This window comes from Triturus cristatus, chromosome 7 (genome assembly GCF_964204655.1).
Source record: "Triturus cristatus chromosome 7, aTriCri1.1, whole genome shotgun sequence".
Classification (NCBI taxonomy): Eukaryota; Metazoa; Chordata; class Amphibia; order Caudata; family Salamandridae; genus Triturus; species Triturus cristatus.
The window spans coordinates 234,466,054-234,485,164 of NC_140590.1; positions in this window are offsets into that span (position 1 = coordinate 234,466,054).

Consider the following 19,111-nt stretch of genomic DNA (forward strand, 5'->3'; position numbering starts at 1 on the left):
ATGTCAGAATGTTCAGCAGGGAAAGAAGACCTGGCTAAACACATCCCTAGGATGGCTAATCTCCATAGTCTTTCCCCCTTGCATCTGCTCATTCCTTTCTTAAGCCTAGCATCTGCCTTGCGTCAAAGAGGAGATTTGTAAATAAAAAATGTATTTAGCTTTTCTCCCCCTTTCCTTGAAGAGCATTAATTGCTGCCCCACCCCCGGCTCTGGTCCCCAAGAGGCTTCCTAACCCCAGGGGTCATTTATCACCTCTTCAAAACAGCCAGGCTCACCCACTTATCTCTGACCAATCAGGGCAGAGCTGTACAGGGTTGAATTTTGTCATACAGACAAACAAAAGTCTTATAATTTTTTTTCTGTACATTTTAGAATAAATTCAACAATACCATGTTGTTGGATTTATCATTACCATTCTACCGTGTCCTTTTATCCTAGTTTCATGGCTTTTCTTTCTCCAGTTATTAACTAATAACCTTTTCCAATTTTAACCTATCAGCTGGGGATCTGCAATGGAAAAATGAACTGGACAATTTCTCCAATACCAGGGCATGTAAAACAGGTTTTATGAGGATCCTGATTATATCCACAGGACCACCCCCTCCTGGAACACGAGGAAAGACTTTAGGGGTTCTGAATATATCAAAATATTGCAGATCCTCATTTCACATTGCTATGTGAATAGGAAACAGGAAGTACCCAGGATTCCTTAGGCCAATCACATCGCTGCTGTCACCATGACAGAAGTGATTGGTCTTAGCACCGTGTTCGGCGCTCAGACAGGGATTGGGAGGCTGGGCATGCTCTCCACCCAAGCTGTACAATAAAGCCTGTGGAGAACATGCTAAGTGCACATGCGTATTTGGCACGCTCAAGATGGTCGTCAAGCAGCCATGCACTCTTAGAGACTACCACCACTCCTCCCCCCACTCTGCCCAGCCCCGCAAAACTGTCTCAGCACAGAAAAATAAAATAACATTGCGTTATTGTAATATTATTTTTTCTTTTTTATAGTGCTAAGGAGACGCCCCTGATTCTGATACAAATGCTAACTGTGAGAAAGTGCCATCTCTCTTGCATGGTATGCCCCCACTTTTTGCTGAATTGCTGAATGTACTTTGACTGAGTGTGCCCTGGACTCCTGCCAATCAGGTGCCCAGAGCCTATGTTCCTTCCCTAAAACCTAAAACCCAAATTGGCAAACCCTGGCCACATGTCAGCCCCTGGTAAATGGTACCCTATGTACCCAGGGCCTTGTGACCAGGGAAGGCCTCTAAGGGCTGCAGCACTTATTGCGCCACCCTTAGAGGCCCTGTACCCTTAACACAAACACACTGCCCTTGCAGGCTGAGTGTCTGGGTACAGACAAAACAAAGAGTCGACATGGCACACATCCCTGTGTGCCATGCCCAAAACCTACACTGCCCTGGCATACATCAACCACCCCTCTAGCTGGGTGCCCTATGCCAGTGGTGTGGGCACAGGAGCATGAGCCTTGTTCCCTTACAGTACCCAGGTCCATTCCTGGGCACTGTAAGTGCAGTGCTGCCATTTAAGAGTATATGGTGCTGAGAGCTCGTCAAACACGAACTCCACAGCATCATAATGGCAACACTGAAGACTGAGAAGTTTGGTATCAAACTTCTTAGCACATTAAACCCGCACTGATGCCAGTGTGGGATTTAATGTACAAAGCACTACAGAGGACATCTTAGAGATGCCCCCTGAAACCTAACCTACAATCCACGTCTGGTCGGAGAGGCTGCCTAGACTGCCAAACAGCAGACATGTTGCTCCCCCCGCTCTCCTGGGCCTGCAACAATGTACATCCTGGGTGAGGTGCGAGGTCTCCTCCCCCAGGATGGGCAGGGGGAAGCTTCAAAGGCATGCCACCTTTGTGAGCTTCTCCAGGCCACTTGACGTACTCAGCAACTGGCCCCCACCGGCTCTGGTGGGAAGACTGGCCAGAAACCCCAAGTAAGGACAGGGGATGTGCCAGCCTCTGCCAACCCCACCCCTCAGGTGGGGAGGCGAGGTGAAGCACATCTCCGGACTCTCATCATCTTGAAGATGGGAAGCCCTGCCCAATCAGGACTAGGCTACTGCCCTCCTCCCACAGGAGAGTGGCAGGATAGGGGGTGTACCCACCCCAGGGCAGGGACCCATTGGTCCCTGCCCTTTACCCACCTGTAACGCCCCTAAATCTAGTATTTAGGGGCACCCTGAACCTTCCTTCCTTAGATTCCAGATTCCGAAAAAGCAAAGAAGAGCAAGATGAAAGAAGACCTGCCGTGCAGCTGTTAAGAAGAGGAAGACACCAACTGCTTTGGCCCCAGCCCTACCGGCCTGTCCACCCTCGAACCTGCTCCTGCTAAATCCTGGCACCTCTTGTGGCCAACAACCTCACAAACCCCGGAGGACCTGGCTACCTTGTGTCTCTGAGCATCTGGGACTCCCATGAGCAGTGGCTCTGCTCAAAGCAAGTTTCTAACCCCTGGCATCAGCCCGGAACCGCGAACCCTGCACACTCTCTACCTGCCAAGCCTGGCCTGTGCCGGAGTGAACAAAGACCCCGAGGAAGTCCCCCCGGTGACTGTGACTCCGAATCCGGCACCCAAGAACTCACCTCGACGCTCCTGATGATGCCTGCAGCCTCAGAACCAGGTACCCTCAACCGCGATCGACAGAGGGTAAGATTTTCCGACATCATAAGGCACCCCTGCATCCGGCGCCCTGCGGCCCCCTGTGCCCAACTCCTGGGTTACATACCTATCCTCCAACTACCCAACTTACCTCTTGAAGTGGTGGTGGCACCTGAAGAATCTTCGTGTCCGAGCTTGCAGCCTTTGTTCATCCTGGAGCTTTCCAGTTGAAATCCATTGAGGGCCCGAAGGCTCAAAAGCACCCTGCACCCAGCCGCCCAAGTGGCCCTGGCAGTGTAATTTCTTCTCCTACCTACTTCCCCATTTGCCCATAGCAAGTGACCAGGAGCCCAGCTCCCACAGCTGCGTGGCCTGCTAGTCAGTAGCCACCAACCAAGGCCCCCTGCCTCCCATAGGATAACATTGGGCCTAACTCACTCTGCACTGTGCCCTGTGCCACTGAGGGTGTAACAACTGTATTTACCTGACCCTGGGAGACCCCTGAGTCTGTGCCCAGAACCTTAACTCTGCCAGTCGAGTACTTACCCAAAAGCCGATAACCCAATTTTCTTCCATAGGGTAACATTGACTGTTTTTTTCTGAAATTTCTTCCAAGTGTGGAGTTTCTAAAACTTAAAATATTCACCTGAAATCAACCGAGTAACGAAAACGGAAATACTCACCTGCTATTAGGAGAGATCCCAGTGGTGGATCTTGGTGCCCAGCACTGACTCTGAAAAGTACTCACAACCGTAACTTACCACTATCCCAATTTTCTTCCATAGGAAATCATTGACTGTTTTTCTGTGAAATTTCTTGTGTCGATTTTTGCAAACTAAAAATATTCTTTAAAAATCGTACCAACTGTGAAAACATAATTACTTACCTGTTTTAGATAGATGTCCCAGTACTGAGCCTAGGAGCCCAGCACTGGATTACAAAAGTAACGAGAACATACTATACCTGTAACTTGAATTTTCTCCCATAGGGAATCATTGACTGTTTTTCTATGAAATATCTTCTAAGTGTCAACTTTTAAAATAGCAAAATATTGCCTACAAATCACAACAGTAACTAAGACGACTTTACTCACTTGTTTCCAAGAACTGTCCCAGGACTGAATCTAGGATCCAGTCCTGGAGTTAGAAAAGTAATCCTGAAAGTAATCTATTGCAAATAACTTAAAACTCCCATTGAGCTCAATGTATTATTGTGTTTGAAAGTGTGTTGCCTATTGCAACAACCTGTAACTATTACCTACAAAAGTCAATTGCATATTGCAAAAGTATTTAACTGAAGCATCTCATTCTGAGAAAGTATATTTTAATACCTATTGTTGGTTCTAAAATAAAACAGTTCATTTCTTGAGTGTGTGAGACCATTTGCTGACTGAGTGTGTACAACAAATGCTTTACACTGTCCTCTGATACTGCCTTACTGCTCGACCAAGCTACCACTTTAGAGAGTGAGGTTATATTTAACTTTAACCTCTGCCAAATCTCTGGGGACTGTGGACTCTGTAAACACTGTACCTATTTGGGAAAGGTGTATACAGAGCCACTTTCTCACACTAACACATGTTTTACGTACTGCTTCATCAGGGCATTACAGTTACGTAAATCCAAAGCATTATAAAGCAATTCCATTGCTTGAGTCCATGATTCACACAAATGATTCTCGAGGTGAATTAGTGCTAATTATGCGCTTCTTCTAATTTAAATTTTCCCAGTGGTGTTGCGCATACGAGGTCTGTTTTCTGCCTAGTGTCTCTCCCAGATTTTGGTGATTCTCATCTCTTACAAATAAGCCATTCACTGTATTCTCATAAAGCCACATGGTTCACTGTACTAGCGGCTAGATCCATATGCCATTAATATTTCTGATTAATATTAAAATGCCTGGAGTAAATTGTGCACATATTTGTTCTGTGTGGACCTGCAGTACCCTACTGTCTCAAGAATGCCTGCTTCTGTAAAGGGTAAATGCCCAGTGATATTATTCAGAACGTGACCTCCGATTTATAATTTGAAAATAGCCATCTCCTCTCATTGCCTATTGAAATTCAGCTTTTGGTGTTTCTGATTACCAAGCTATGAATCACAGTGACAGACTGCTCTTTCAGATTTGCACGCATCTGGATTTCTAAGGTCAATAGATGTTAATTTGATGGTCTTCTTGATCTAATTTACATTACAAGAGGAAATATTTAATTGCTTTCTATTGATGGCATTGTTTATTCTGTACTATTTCTGGTAATTCTCCAATACCACCCATGTTTAAAGCAATACTCACTATGTCAGATTTACAGTTGGAGGGGGAAGGAAGACAAGATACTGATGTAAAGAAGATGAACGTGATCTATTGCATGCGTACACATATTTTATAAATAGGTCTATATGTGCAAATAAACTTAAACCATGTATTTCGCTGTACTCTCCTAGCCTCCTAACTCAACCTATAGCTTTCTAAGTTACAACTCTCACAGGACAAACCCCATGAGCCTCCATCAGCTCTATGTCTCCTTTTGGATCACCCTCAGTGTTCTGCCCCAGACCTATAAACTAAATGAAGAAGGGTGCTGGAAAGCCTATTGGGAGACTGAGGTTACAATTGAGGGATTTGAGCTAATCTTCCCTCCTCTTCCAGACTTTTTGTGGCTATCCATTTTTCTTACAGCTGCTGTCTGCCACAAACGCATGTAACTTTCCTTAAACACCCAGCAGAATACAACAGGCTAGATATCACATTCCCAAACTAGCTCAAAGCTTATTGTTAATTCACAAAATCTAAACTAACCACTGATCTTTTCCGCCTGAATAATCTGTACAATGCAAACTTGGTTCCACTGCAATATGGAAAGACAGTTGTGGTGCAATATTAGCATAAACAAGTCATATCTGTAAATTATATATCATCAGTGCCCACCTCTAAGAATTATTTCAAAACAAACCCTCAAATAGAAACTTTTATTTACACATGAGACAGACACTTCCTGACAGTACAAACTGTTACAGAAGCATAACAATGGGCCTCTTTAAATTCTTGAATGAAAGTCCTGGCAATAGTCATCTCAATCCTAATAAATTTCAGTTCACATAATTGAATCCATCCACATTTTTCTTAAAGCAATCATTTATTGATTTTCTTTAAAGTATATCCATAAATACAGCCAACATATTTCGCTCCATGAGTGGAACTTCGTCAGGGCTGTTAAACAAAAATAATGCATACATAATTAAAAACACCTATTTTAAAAACATTCAACAGTTATCATACTCTTAAAACAGCATTGGGTTGTATTCAACATGTACCAACCCATTAAACTGATGAATAAAAAGCAAGAACCCACACCATATCAATCTGAACAGTACTATGCCTGAAACATCAGCAACGTATCTTCAACAAGAGTTAATGTACGCTTCATGGCGTTCAACATATTAAATACTCTCTCTTTTCATAGAAATAGTACATGAAATTACATTTAAATACCTTTCTAAACGTGTAAATTGTACAATCCCCAACATCAAATGTCTAGGGGTTAGTTGAATCCATGCATCTATTAGTGAGTTGTTACTGAAAATATTAATTAAAAATGGTAACTCATTCTTCTCTATTACAAGTGTATAGTGTCCTATAGTATCCACACGGCTAAAAGCTTGAGATTAATAAGCACTCACATTGTCCTATTTGGCAAAGAGAGTCGTATGTCATGTTTTATTGTCTAGTCAGGTACTGGGTATTCTGATGCGCCTGAACACCAATGAGTTTCTCTATTTGGAACAAAAGCATCAAACCAGGTGCATTTGAAGAACCCATCTGAGATTCAGTTTTGCAGATCAATATTCCAACTGTAATTCATAATTGTTGTAAAAGAATTTGAGTTAGTATTTATTTTGTTGGGCACAAAAGAGTTTATAACCTACTAATTGAAGACTAGAGAGCCCACTGTGAGGTGGTCTCTTAGCAGAATTAATGCTGAAATAAAAGACATCATTATTGAGTGCGAGTCATGCAGGTAAAAAAAATTGTTTTGAAACTTGCTGTTCCATTATAAACTACACATTTGCCAAAAGAACATTTGCACAATCTCGGTAAAGGTGACATGTTTGTCCTGAGGGAAGAATAAAAGAGGTTAGTAGAATAGCATAAATGCCCTCAGGAGAAGCTATTGTGTGAGTTGGTGCAGTGTCTAGTCCGGCTACTTTTGCTGTATAATAGATATGACTTATGCATTTTATTTTGTATTGCATATTATTTCTGTTGGCCAATATAGGTCTTTCCAACAGACAAGATTCACTGCCTTTTCATTCACAAATAAATATAGAACTCTGGTTGTACATGTTGAAATAGCATTCACTGCACTCTTTGACTGTACATGAAACTTGTTCGAAGATAGCGTGGGTGACATTGGTATCTAGTTAAGCCCCTTTACAGACTAAGGGCTTGAGTTAGATCTTGGCAGGGCTCCCGTCGTCCCTCCGCAGTGGAGTTTACAAGTACTCATTGAAGCTGAGGGATTCCTAACCACCCTATTTAGATGTTGTCTGGCTGAACTGCCGTCCACGTTGAAAAACTGTTTTCCTTTGCATAAACCATTCACTGCTGTCTATGCGGCAGACTTCTCTGTTGACTAACATGACTCTGTCGCCATCAGGGTGGTGGGATTGTGCCAAGCCTATTTAGATTTCACAGTTGTGCTGGTGTTGTTCTAGTGGCGGATTGCCGACTGAGTGATTCCTTCGTGGAGCGCGTTCAATGTAGTACTATTCCTGTTTCTGCTCCTTTTTTTCTTCTTTCATATATTTTCCTGTGGGTCATAAAATTCATTTCAAATTTATTTTTCTTATGGCAGGGAGGAGAAACCCCCGTTTTACAGAGGGAGAATTGTCAGTCGTAGGGGATGAAATGATCAGAGTGGAGCGATAATTGTTTGGAGTCCAAGTACAAAATACAACCATAGCTCAGGCAAATGTGGACCAGAATAGTTGACAGAGTGAGTGCTGTAACAAACAACCTTCACACACAGGTGGAAATTAGGGAGAGGTAGAACAATCTGCAGGGAGCGTGTGTTTCCTTGTCTCCAAGCATCACGTGGAGGCCCAGAGGAATGGTGGTGGTTCTTTCAGCCCCCTTACAACTTTTTTCCTGGGAGGAAAAGGTCTTGCAGATCCTACATCCTGAAGGCTTGACAGGAATCCCTGCTGGAGTGGAGACTGGCAAGTTATACTTTTGAATGTGCCACTAAACCTAAATGTCATTTTTGCATTTTCATTTAGCTGTTGCTAATGTGTTTTGCACCTTAAGGAAACATAGAAACATATATATATATATATTGTTAATATTTGTTTAGGTCTTATTTGTTTCAATGTAGTTTGGTTTTCTTAAGATGATAGGTTTCAATCTCCATTACATTTCACATGGTAAAATGGTGCTTGTAAGTGTTTTTAGACCAAATAACATATTTCATATATGTGTATTATATTGGAAATGTCTGTTCTTTTTTACTGCATATTTTCAATAGGTATGTTTAACTTCCAATTTTGCAAGTGTTGTTAATGTTTAATTGAAATGACTACAACTACCATAATGCCTAGTCTTTGTTTTATCAAAACAATATTTCTATATTATCTTGCTCATTCTCTATTTTCTATCATACTTTTCACATATGTTAAAGTGTTATGTGTTTATCAACTCTATTTTATGCTATATTTTGAAATGTCTTTTGTATATAATGTTGAATGTTGGCCTATCCTTGTTCTTTTTTTGAATTGATGTTATTTGTTTCACAAATCAAAGTTTGCTGACTGAAAAATGTTAAGGTATGTAAATTTGTAGCTGAATTTGTCTTATTTTTTTAATGTGCTATGCAATGCTTATATGATGACTAATGCAATGTAGCCATTTAAGATGTTTAATGGTAGGATGTTTAGCCTTCTAGGCCTTGGAATGGTTCTGTCACATTTCTCCTCGCTACTGTGCTGTTTTGAATCAAAGGTCTATTGTATGTATACTTCCTAATTTTTTGTTTAGTTTCAGTCCATCTTTTTTCCTGCTTTTGTTAAGTAGTTTTGTGTGTCAATTAAACTGTGTGTGTGTAATGTATTCTAATACCACTGAATGGTACAATTATTATAATAATTTTATTTTTCCTTTTAGGTTGCTTCATTTTTTGCTTCAAACTCATTTGATGTATAGTTCAGACTTTCATAAGATTTCATTTTAAATTCATAATAGGTCCAACACCAAGAGTACAGGGGCAACAATCTGCCACTGAGGATACCTCCACTCCAGGCCAGTAACAAGTCTTCAGTGAGGACTCCACATCTGCAAGTCCGTATGATGAGGAGTTGCCTGGTCCATCTGGTCTGCCTGGGCAGACCGCTCCAGTGAGTCTCACTAGACCCATACCTGTATCTCTCACACCAGCTGTTACCACACCTCACCCTTTCTTTACCTCCACTTCCTGTGTCCAAACCAACATCACCCCAATCTTGTGCCCCCCAGAACTGGTTGTTGTTGATCCCCGATGTCCAGTTCAGTCAGAATTCAATGGGTTGGGATAAACTGGGTTAAGGGCACATGATAGTGGAGGTAGAGGAAGGGAATCAGTTTGCCAGCAAAGTGAGGCCACTAGGTTCACTGTCACCCAGGTCACCATCAACCAAGCCTTTGGATCCCTCCAACAATCTCAAGACATGATTGGCTAGGTCCTGCCAGAGCTCTGGGAGATAAAGCAGTTGCAGAGGGAGCATAATGTACAGATGGAAAATCTGAACTCCAATTTGGGCTCCTTGACTGAGGTGCTGCATGATATTTTTGCCCATATGTGTAGGGCTTTTTCAGCAACATCTTCCCCTTTCGTGGTCTAACAACATCCTTGCCAACTATATCTGCCTCAGCCACAGAAATGGATGCCCTGCCATAAGAGAAAACAGTTGCAACTACCTCAGCCACTGCAACTGTGGATTCACCCGTCACTCTCAGGAGGGACGTTCAGCCTGATTAGCAGAAGAGGATGGCAAGACCTCCACCACCACCAGCAAGAGAAGAAAACCTAATTTCTTCCAGTGTGTAACTACCATTCACTCTGTGGGACTATTTCCTGAACATATTTAGCTTTCTGATGCCTTTTGTGTTTAGTACATTGGATTTAAAACAACTTTGGCTTCTCAACAATAGTGTCATTCACTATGATTGCCTATAAACAAATTGTTTGCTCTTTTTCTTTTCATCTTGTTTTTTTGGGTTGTATTGAATAAACTCAAAAATAACAAAATCCAAAAACTGGTGTTGTATTTCTTTTCTCAATTTGTCAACTTTTTTTTACTTCCATCATACATTTTAAAAAGTTAAACCAAAACATATTGTTTATACGTGAATAAATCGTGAATAAATTCCATGTAGGAAATAGTTGTCACTTTTTTTACAAAATGACAAAAAAGAACAAAATCCACAAATTAAAAACTTGGGTATTATTTAATTGGAATAAAGAAATGTTTGTCATATTTTACTTGTACATTTTAACTCATGCATATATTGAACAAAAATCATGCCATTTTTGTTTTTGCAGTTCCTTACTTGCCACCATGGAAGAACTGGATATAATCCAAAAAATTATATTTGATAGGCAAACTCTTATTGATGTATGTCATCATCTGCAGCCCGATCTTTTGCCTCACAAAAGGAAACCCACATCAATAACATCATTAGTGTAAAAATGGCAGTATTCCCTTTTGTGGCTAGAGGATCCGTCGAATCACTGTTGCAGTATCTGTTGGAATGTCCTAACCAACTTCAAATGGTGTGCTAAATGATGGTATGTCTTTCTATAATAATGAGACACATCCACAGCTTCATACAATTAGCACTGAATGAGGATTTTGTCAATGTGAAGGGAGATTAGTATGCTTTGGCTTGACTGCCACACGTGGTTAGAGCAATTTAAGCAGCACATATTGTCTTGGTGGCAACATTCAACAAAAACAAGTGTAATGTAATCTTAAACACTTCCATTTAATCACTGTGAAGTTCCCTTTGTACAAGATATGTACACCCAAGATCAACCTATGTTCCATTTGTACTTCCCAACAGCAGCATTTATTTATATATATTTATAATTTATTTTATTTCTTTATATATATATATTTCTGAAGCGCCTGAATCACCCCATCAGGGTATCTCCGCGCTATGAACAGCCATAGTTAACCAAGGAGGGACAATTAGAAAAATGATGTTTTCAGCAGCTTTCTGAATGCCAGATAGACTGTGCATTGACGCAAGTGTATGGGAAGTTAATTCCAGTACCGTGGGGCCAGGTTGTGAAAGGCTTTGCTTTTTGAAATGCCGAACTTGGAGCAGTGCTTTAGCTCCCAAGCGAAGCGGTCTAGAAGTCACATAGCTAACAAATTTGTCGTTTAGGTAGCTGGGGCCTAGGTTGTTTAACGTCTTGTATACAATACAGCAGATCCTAAATTTGATCCTCTTCCGCACTGGTAACCAGTGAAGTTTTTGAAGAAGCTAGAGCAATGCGGTTCTGGGGGGCGGAATGGTCACTAGGCGGGCAGCAGTGCTCTGGACAACCTGCAATTTGTTTATGGAGCTTTCATTCGCTGAATTCATCAGGGCGTTGCAATAGTCCAGACGGCTTAGGACTAAAGCCTGAATCAAGGTTTTTCAAGTGGATATTGGCAGAAAAGGGAAAACTCTTCTGAGTACACTAAGGCTGTGGAAACAGGCTCCAGCGGTGGAGGTGGTATGCTCCCCCAATGTGAGATTATGGTCTAATTGAACTCCTAGGTTTTTTACCACCTGTTTTGGACTTGGGGCAGGACCTAGTTCCTCTGGCCACCAGCTAGGGGACCACTTCACCATTGCTTCACCGAACAGCATAATCTCAGATTTTGCTGCATTGAGCTGAAGAAAGTTTTCTTTCATCGCGATGACCTTCATACCCTCTGAAATGGTGATCTGAATATGGAAGTTGGTTTTGTCAAAGGAGAGTAGAAGTTGGGAGTCATCAACGTGTGATATAGGAATAAATCCCAAGTTCCTCAATAGTCTCGCCAAGGGAGTAATATAAATGTTAAACAAGGTAGGGCTCAAACATGAGCCCTGTGGTACTCCCTTGGTCACCCTGGTGGTCTGTGAATGAAAGGGACCCAGGTTAATCGTCTGAGTTCTGTCAGAGAGAAAGTTAGCAATCCACTTCAGGGCATTCCCTTTGAGGCCTATATCTCCCAGTCTCCTAAGTAGAGTCTGGTGGGAGATGGTGTTGTATGCTGCGGATAGGTCAAGCAGCATCTAGAGTACCGCTTAACCTTTGTCCAACAGCAGCCTGATGTTGTCTGTAACTGCCACCAACGCAGACTCTGTACTGTATCTGGGTCAGAATCCGGATTGAGAGAAATCCAAGCAGTTTGAGGATTCAACGAAATTGGAAAAGTGCTTGTTAATGTATTTTTCCAGGAGCTTGCTATGTAAATATAAGGGAAGTAGTGAAATGTAGTGGTAGTTGGTTACATCTTCTGTGGAAATTTTACGATTTTTCCTAATTGGGAGAATCTGAGCGGCTTTCCATTCCAGTGGGAGAATGCCTTTCTTCATGGAGCAATTTAGGATAGAGCAGATGGGGCCAGCTAGTTGTTTAGATGGTGTGGCGGCTGTTTCTGCAGGAATGAGATCCAATGGGACCCTGATTTGACAATTTTTAATAGAGCTTCAGTCTTCTCGGTTGTATCGGAAAATTCTCCAAAGTATGGGAAATGGGAATAGCTGACGGGAGGTTATACTTAGGGCCAATGTGAGAGTCCTTCACCGAGATTTTATTATAGATTATATCAATTTTCTGGGTTAGATGACTAGCTATGTTGTCGCACAATGTTTGAGATGGGGCAGCTTCAATGTCGCAGGCCTTGGGGTTGGTGAATGTTTTTTAAATCTGGTAGGGAGTTCTCGGCGTACTCCCTGCTTTTTCAAGTTGGGATGCAATGTGCGTTTTGCGAAAGTTTTTCAGGTTTTTGTGGTACTGTTTCAGCGCATACTTGAATCTTTCTTTATCTTATGTGTCATGTGAGCGATGCCACTGACGTTCAAGTTTTTTGCACTGACTTTTTTTGAGGCGAAGGGTGGCAGAATACCATGGCTTCTGGCGGCATTTAATGGTCGTGGGGCACCGTTTCAGGGGAGCTAAGCTGTCTATAGTGGATACCAAGCTGGTATTGAAGGAGCCTAAGCGCTCCTCTACATTATCAGTTTCAGAGATTTGTGGAGGAATAAAAGCAGTTTGAATATGTGAGGTCATGAGTTTGTGCCATTCTCTGTAGCTTTTTTTTAGAGTGGTGTTTGTGTACAGTCTGTGCCTTTGGACCGTTAATACAGAACTCGATCATGGAATAATCTGACCATGTCAAGGGGTACGTTGCCCCGTACGAAATGTTGGGGGAGTTTGTCAGAATTATATCCAACATGTGTCCTGCCTGATGAGTGGGCTCATCATTTATTTTAGTTAGGTTGACTGTGGACAGGTCTGTCAGAAGGGTGGCCGCATCTAAGTTGTCAGGGTTTTCACTATGCATGTTAAAATCACAAAGACGTAAGAAATTCCTGGCTGAGATTACATGTCGGGAGATGAATTCCATGATCTGTGAAGTGGTGTTAGAGAGTGTTCCTGGGGGGCAATATACCAAAGCTCCTTTCCAGCTGAAACGTTGGTGTTAATCAATTTTTAAAACTAGAATCTCCATCTGGTCATTGCAAATTCGATCTAAGATGGAAATGTTAATAGAGTCCCTGTAAACGATGGCTATTCCTCCTCCCGCCCTGTGCGGTCTATCTAGTTTTTGTATGTGATAACCACCTGGAAGTGCCACTGCAATTGCGGGATTAGAGCAAGGTTTAGTCCAGGTTTCTTTCTGGAACTCTATATAAGGGTGTGTGTAGGAGAGCAGGTCCCACATGTTAACTGCGTGTTTTGGCAAAGACCTAGCATTAGCCAAAAAGCAGTTCCTGCCTTCACTACTGTAAGTCATTGGAGAGCACTTCCTGTCGACAGCACAGTGAGGTGTTTTAATTCCCTGCTCAGTTGTGATAGAGTCACTCTGCGGCTGTACTGATTGTATACTTTGGAATTTACAGAATTTACATGAAAATGGACCTACTACTTCTGTGGGTATAGCGCATACCTTGTTTGCTGACCGTTTAGTGGAATAGTCATTTTTAATCCTGATCAACTCCTGAATGGTGTAGGTGTGAGAAGCATTCATCCCGTTTGTTGGATTTGGGGTATAACTGGCAGGCGTGCCTGGCAACATCCAGGTGCAGACGGGCTTGCCTTCGGCGCGCTAGTGGCGCGCCCGCTGCACGCGTCAGTCCAGGCATTGGTTTAAGTAGAGAGGTAATGCAGCTAGACTGCTAACCTCACAACTGGTATCGGGCAGAAGTGGTCGTACCTCACTTCCTGTAGATGGCACCTCTCTCCAAACAAACGGAACAATCCACATTGGACCGGAGAGGAGCACAGTTTTTAGAGTGCAACAGGTGAGTAAAGTTAAGCAATACTGTTGTTTAAAATGATTGTACAAAAGCTACAACTTGTAACACGTGAGTAAAGAACTTTGGCTCATTAACCCTTTTCCAGACGCTCTACAACTGCCGTTGGTAAGCATGCTGAGCTTAGTGAATTTATCATTTAAAATTTAAAACATTAAAACAAACTGCAAATGTCAAAACATTGAAATGTCCAAATGAAGATGACATGGTGAAGGATCCTAAAACAGATGAAGATCAAAAGATTAATTTATTTATATTACAAAACATACACTTAACAAATTAGCTATTTTGAGAACAGCTTTTCTAAGAACAAACAATGTAAATGAACACAGTAGTCAAAGAGTGAAAACTCTGATAAACAAACATCTTTGGCCTGAATTTTTCTCAACTTTCCCATTCTAAAAAAGTGTCCAGCACAGACTTTTATCCTCATTAGATTAAAAGTTAGTTTAATCTTTAATGCATTATTATGAGAATCATACTTACGCTCGTGAGGAAGTTGTCAATAACATCTCGATGTAAGTCAATTAGTTCTTCTTCACCACAATCATGTTCATTTGGCATTTCAAAATCCTCACCCGGTGGCTCTTCATGATCTCCATCTTCTGCAATATATAGGATGTTCCTTCACAGGGCTATGTTGTGCAACATGCAGCAGCCCATGAGGATTTGGCACACTTTATCGGGTGAGTAGAGAAGGGCTCCACTAATCTTATCCAGACATCGGAATCTGGCCTTTAGGAGCCAAAATGCACGCTCCACTGGCCTCTGTGTTCTTCCATGGGTCTCGTTGAAGAAGACTTACCCTGGTGTTGTTGAATTCCTCAGCGGTGCTAACAACCATGGTCGGTTAGGATAAGCTGAGTCTCCCATATGGAAAAAAATAAAATGAGCCACAATTTTAGATCATTACACTTTAAATAACCAAACAATATAATGGCAGACTGTACTAACCAACAAACCAGGCCCTCTCAGATCCAAGTTGTGACATTTGCAGGGATATGATGCTGTTCTGTAGTACAAATAAATCATGGGTTGATCCTGAAAAACGCTCACAGTTGCTTGTGATGTACAAATCTGATAAGCAGGCAACTTGCACATTGATTGAATGGAAGTTCCTTCAATTGCAGTAGACTTGTTCTCTGTCATGTGGTGACACTAAGGCAATATGTGTACTATCAATTACTCTAACCACATGTGGAAGGTGACCCAAAACATAAAAATCTCCTTTCACATTGGCAAAATTCTTGTTTCATGTAAACTAGAAAAAGCTATTGATGTGTCTCATCATTGAAGAAATAACCTCTTGTAGCACGCCACTGAACATTGGTTGTGACATTCCACCAGATACTACCACAGTGTATTAGAACGATCATGTGGCCAAAAATGTAGTACTGCCATGATTTTTGACTCTTGGTGTTATTGCTGCGGGATTCCTATTGTGAGGCAGAAGATCTTGCTCAAGCTGATGACATAAATCAATAATAGTTTGCCTTTCCAATTTGAATTTTTTTGATAATATCCCGTTGTTCCATGGTGGCAATCTGGAAATGGTCTGAACACCTGAGTCTGTTGTATCTTCACTCTTCCTTGGTTCACATGTTTTAAATGTTTGTAAACGTATTTTCAAATTAAAACACACATTTCATCTTGTCTTCCAGATAAATACATTTTTATTACATAATTATACTGAACATTAATTGCATTTTTTACAAGTGTCCCTTTTTTAAATATGTAAATAATACATTTCAAATGTATTATATACATATGTGTGTTTTTTATGTTTTTTTAGTCAAAACTTTTGTCTAAGGAAGTATAAACAAAACCGTAAAAATATTGCATTTAACCACATTACCGCACTACATAACACGTTTTTGCGAACACAAAACATCAGAATTTTTCATATATAAAAATGTAGCCACCAATTTGAGAGGTGTTGATGCACTTAACATTCACAAACACAGTATTTCACAATCTAAAATGGCAAGTGCCTGACCTCACAGTCAGGACATTTGCTATCAGACAGTTGTGAGGGAAGTTGACCGGGTAGTGGGTGTAAATCTCGGTGATGGACACAGACATGAGATAACCTGTATGATAGCAATGTAAGAAAGCCAATGGATGTGTGCGTCACCGTTGCTGGTCGTGTACACAAAATTTCACCTGCCTCCTAACACTGCAAAAAACAACACCTCCTCAAATGTTGCTGCTGTTTCCGACAACTAGGAGCCACAATGCCCAAGAAATCCGGTGATAGGGCCTCATCCTTCTCGCCAGAGGAGCTGGAGTTGTTGGCAACGGAGGTCCTGTCTTGGTACAGTCAGCTGTATGGCTCACTAGAGGAACAGGTACATGTTTAAAATGAATATGTCATTCTGACTAAATGTTTTCTAAAAAATAAAAGCACAGGCTAGAATTTCTTTTTTAGCTTCTGAGTGAAGTGTAGTGATTAAAGTAAAGTTCCAGTTCTTTTTAGATCACATAGAACAATGATAGTGTGTATTTTTAAACACATCATAAATAGACAACACCACAAGTTTAGTATGCGTTGTGTATTTAACGGGCTATTTATTATTTGGTGTGTATTTACATATATATATATATATATATATATATATATATATATATATATATATGGCGGTCGCCAGAACTAAGTTATAGTTAGGACCTAGTTTCCATAGGTAAAGCGTTTTTTTATTTGCCAATAACTTTGGCGCCGTTTGACGAATCTTCCCAAAATGTTCAAAACTAATGAGGAGGTCAAATCAGCTGCTGGCTTGAAAATTTCATAGTGATCTGTCAAGCGGAGGCTGAGAAAAATGGGGGTCCCACCTTGCTTTTTCTCCATGTTAATTTCTATAGGAAACATTTGATGCAGCTACAGCCCAAACTACTGAACGGAATTACACCAAATTTGACAAAAAGGCAGCTCTTGGTCCAGAAAGCACTCTTTTTGTTGAATGGTGTAAATCTGTTAGTAGTTTCTGAGAAATGTAAAGATTTCTCAGGTATACAACTGTGGCCGCGGTGGATCCGCAAACCCTCCCGATCTCGTGCCTGAGATCTGATTGGCTGCTAACACTTCAAGCCAGCAAGTGTTGGCAACCTTCTTGTGACTCGGTTCAAACGAGTCACAAGACAAAACGTTAAAAAACAAGAAAAGGGGGCAGGGTAGGAACACACTGATGCCCTAGGCTTGTTCAAGGGGATCCCCAGGGCCGAAAAACAGCTTTTTTTATTTATTTGCAGCAGGATACAAAGTTCATTCGCGTATCCAGCTGGAAGATTTTTACAAAATGAAACACGGGCTCCTGTGCTTTGTTTATCGTAGGCCCCCTCGTGGGCCAGGTCCAGGGGCCAATTAAAAATAAAGATGCGGGGGCCCAGATAGGCACCCGCAGCCCCGGGGACCGCCAACTCCACTGGGCTATATTGAAATAATGCATGGGGGCTCCAGCCCCACCACGCAGCCCTGGAGACCACCACCTCCCAGGGGCTAATTTTCTGAAATGAAGGGGGGCACACAGCCCCCCTCAGCCCCAGGGACTGCCACCTCCCCTAGGCTATATTTAAAGAAATGAGTGGAGGGCTTCAGCCCCCCCATTCAAACCCGTGGACCGCCACTTCCCCAGGACTCCCTGGGGACCACCACCACCCCAGGCTCAATTTCTGTTGGAGGGGGGCCATGGGCCCCCTCTAATGAGTCGCAAATGGCCCTGGGGACCACCACCCCTCCCAGGGCCGGCTCCAGCAATGTGCTGGGGTGCCTACCCCCGGGACATTGCAGTTTGCTATGAAATGGCAGGAGCACCTCTACCAGCATCCCATAGCAAACAAGTGCACCACTTTGAACAAGCAATTGCATTTTGCTTTTTACACCCCGTGAGCTGCATCCTAGTGGTTCCCTGGGGGTAAATAGCAATGCCAGCTCCCGCAGGAGCCGGGAGCTGGCTGGGACCACAGGGGCCTTTAGGCTTCCCCCGCAGTCACCAAGGAGTTGGCCATGCCCCGGGGGATGGGGTCCCTGGGCCAAAAATGGCCTAGGAGAGGAGCCACGCAGCCCTCCTCCCTTAAAAGCAAACTATTTTTTTCAAAAAAAGAAATGGCCTGGCTTGGGAATTGGGTGTCCCCAGGGCTGGCCCAGGAGGTGGCCACTCAGCCCCCTCCCTTGAAAAGAATTAGGAAAAAAGAAATGGCCAGGCCCGGGTGAATGGGGTCCTCACGACCCCTCTCCTTTTTTATTAAAAAGATGCCCATCCCCTGGGGATGGTGTTCCCGGGGCCAAAATCGGCCATGCAGCCCCCTCTCTTTTTATTTTAATAAAAGAATTAAAAAGGGGTCAGGCCCCGGGGATGGGGACCCGGGTCCCAAAAGGGTCAAGGGAAAGTGGGGTCCACACAGGCCCTTTTCCTAAGATAAAAAAAAACAAAGTCCCCAACTCCCCGGAGGCCCCACCCCCTTTCTCCACTACTCTGCAAACGCGCCTCCTGGGGCGCTCTTGGTTGGGGATGGGGTTCCATTCACTGGCAAGGGTGCTTAGGGGCCAACTAGCCCACCTGTTACCTCCAGTAAGCCCCACACAGTGGGATTGCAGAGAGGTGGTTGGAGGCCACGCCCCTTTCTCCACCACTCTGCCAAAAACACCTCTTGGCACACTACTATTCACACTCACTACCCCATACAGGCACTGACTCACCCACTCACTCATCCATACAGGCAGTTTCACACCTCCCCACCTCACCCACATACACAGACACTCAGACAACAATAGAGATAGTCAACCAATCAATCGAGTCAACCAATCAATCACCCATATAGCCATTCTAGTACCAACTATCACACTTGTACACCCACGTAGACATCAACTGACAGATACATTCAGACAACTAGTCACTTATCCATCCATTCACTGAGACACCTAA